The sequence below is a fragment of the Ursus maritimus genome, unplaced genomic scaffold (assembly GCF_017311325.1).
Source record: "Ursus maritimus isolate PB19 unplaced genomic scaffold, ASM1731132v1 scaffold_14, whole genome shotgun sequence".
Lineage (NCBI taxonomy): Eukaryota > Metazoa > Chordata > Mammalia > Carnivora > Ursidae > Ursus > Ursus maritimus.
The window spans coordinates 58,395,109-58,398,235 of record NW_024423786.1 but is presented as its reverse complement, the minus strand read 5'-3'; positions in this window follow the sequence as shown (position 1 = coordinate 58,398,235).

Genomic DNA, 3,127 nt, shown 5'->3' with positions numbered 1-3,127 from the left:
CAAGTCCATACCCCTGCCTACGTGACAGCCCTGGATCCACCGGAGGGATGACCCTGGGGAGTCCAGAGGGACCCAAATGCTGCTGGGCATCCCCCCCCCGCTGTCGCCAGCCCCACCACCTCCCCTGCTGCTTCGGAGCCCCCTTCCGGCTCTTTATCATGCCTGGTCCGCGTCTTCCTCCCACAGAGGCTGCCCAGATACTCAGGAGAGCCCAGCATTCTCGCTCCCTCTTCCCTGGGTGTTTTCCTTATCTGGCACTTTCTAGGGAAGAGGCAAGCCCAGGCATTTCTCATGTGTTCTTTCAGAGGACAATGAAAGCTGTTTGATGCCAGAGAAGAACCAAGAATGAACAGATAAGAGATCAAAGGCTCCAAGAGCAAGGGAGATCAGACAGATAATCATACCAAGAACATTTATCACTTAGCAGGAGCCCGTTGCCAACAGTGGTGAGAGGTGAGAGCAGGCGAAGAGAAGGAGCGTGGAGGGCTCAAGCTGGCCACCCCTCCAGGTATAATTGATTCGCCAGAATGCACAGGTCACCTGTCACCAGTTCAAGAAACCCAATCCCCAACTGCTTTTGCTGGGTTGGTAAGATGTCCCACCCCAAACTGACCGACTTTACCAGCATTTTTAGCTGACCACCCAATTGCCTGGAGTCCTATAGAGCTGGTATGGCTGCAAATAGCATCCCCGGCTTGCCTCCTCCGGTTACCGGGCACCCACCGCTGCGGGGGGGGGGGGAAGCTGAGAACTTTTCATCATCTCGCCCATTTGCGAAATTCATTGGCTTTAACAGACTGTTCCCCAAACACCTGGCCTGTACGTGCTCCTCCAACCAGCGTGTGCTGTATCATATTCGGAAAGCGCTTATAAGCTCTCCCTTGCCTGGAGAAACAACCCACCAGCTGTCAGAAAAGCTAAAGCCCATCTTGGCTCTGGTGAAATGTTCACATCAGGGAAACACAAGCCAATTTGGTCAGACTTAATAAGGTTTAACAAAAGCCAGGTGAAGGATTCTATCTGGAAAAGCAGGAGAATCTTACAAGCACTCTGAGAAATAATTCTCTCGGGGGAGGGGGAAAAAAAGATGTGGAACCATTTGTACCGTGGTGAAAAGGCACCTGAAATTGGATGTCACGGAAGGGAAGTTTCATGTAACCCTGATCTAACGCCGTGGTTTGCAAATGTCGTCCGATTGTGCTGCCTTCCTGCATTTTCTGCCCTAGCCTCGGAACCTGCGGGCTTTGTCATAGAGGGAATCAAGTTCAAAACCCAGTAAGTCACAAGAGCCCTCACCAAAGACCACAGACGAGATCATCATAGAACCTAAAGGTATCTAGTCCGTGTTATTCTGAATGTGAGACATGAAGAACACCATTCCTCCAGCTTAAGAGAAATTGTTGGCAGGATCTGCTCTATTTTATGTGCAAAGGTGCAAGGCCACGTCTGCATTTCAGGAGAGCTCCATTTAACATGTGTGAATACTCAGTAACATATAGAAATGCTTTTCATAGAGCCCTGGTGTTCCCAAATTGGCCTTAGGTTTGAAAGCCTAAGCTGCAGTTTGGAAGAAAATAAATAAATAAATAACAGGCACCATGTCTTTGCTAATAATAGGGCTCACCTTCCCAAGCCTCCAAGAACGAGAGAAAGAGAAAGAGAGAGAGAGAGAGAGAGAGAGAGAGAGTATTTCCACTTTGGGGAAAACCAAACTTTAACTCCAACAAGCAAATCTCTTGACTTCTGTTCACCCTCCTGGCAAGCTCTGCCAAGTCCCTCCTCATACCTCAGAGAGCTCCCACCACATCCCTCCTCACACCACAGAGAGATCTACCACGTCCCCCCTCACACCCCAGATAGCTCCCACCACATCCCCCCTCACACCCCAGAGAGCTCCCACCACGTCCCCCCTCACACCCCAGAGAGCTCCACCACGTCCCCCCTCACACCCCAGACAGCTCCACCACGTCCCCCCTCACACCCCAGACAGCTCCACCACGTCCCCCCTCACACCCCAGACAGCTCCACCACGTCCCCCCTCACACCCCAGAGAGCTCCCACCACGTCCCCCCTCACACCCTAGAGAGCTCCCACCATGTCCCCCCTCACACCCTAGAGAGCTCCCACCATGTCCCCCCTCACACCCTAGAGAGCTCCCACCATGTCCCCCCTCACACCCTAGAGAGCTCCCACCATGTCCCCCCTCACACCCTAGAGAGCTCCCACCATGTCCCCCCTCACACCCTAGAGAGCTCCCACCATGTCCCCCCTCACACCCTAGAGAGCTCCCACCATGTCCCCCCTCACACCCTAGAGAGCTCCCACCATGTCCCCCCTCACACCCTAGAGAGCTCCCACCATGTCCCCCCTCACACCCTAGAGAGCTCCCACCATGTCCCCCCTCACACCCTAGAGAGCTCCCACCATGTCCCCCCTCACACCCCAGACAGCTCCACCACGTCCCCCCTCACACCACAGAGGTCCCACCACATCCCTCCTCATACCCCAGAGAGCTCCCACAACGTCCCTCTTCACACCCCAGAGAGCTCTACCACATTCCCCCTCACACCTCAGAGAGCTCCACCACGTCCCCCCTCACACCCCAGAGAGCTCCCAGCACGTGCCCCCACACCCCAAAGACCTCCCACCATGTCCCCCCTCACACCCCAGAGAGCTCCCACCACATCCTCCCTCACACCCCAGAGACCTCCCACCACTTTCCCCCTCACACCCCAGAGAGCTCCACCATGTCCCCCCTCACACCCCAGAGAGCTCCACCACGTCCCCCCTCACACCCCAGAGAGCTGCCAACATGTGCCTCCTCACACCCCAGAGAGCTTCCACCCTGTGCCTCCTCACACCCCCGAGAGCTCCCACCACATCCCCCCTCACACCCCAGAGAGCTCCCACCACATCCCCCCTCACACCGCAGAGAGCCCGAACACAACTCGTCCCCCCGAACACAAGGAACATGCATGTGAGTCTGAGAAGGCACAGAGGCTCTGGTGTTTGGAGTCCATTGTGTGAGCTGAAGATGTATTAGCTCCTTAAAGAGAAATTCTAGAAGTTTGTGCCTAAAAGCCACCCTGGTTGGAAAAGGGTTCCTGAATAAGCCAATGGGTACATT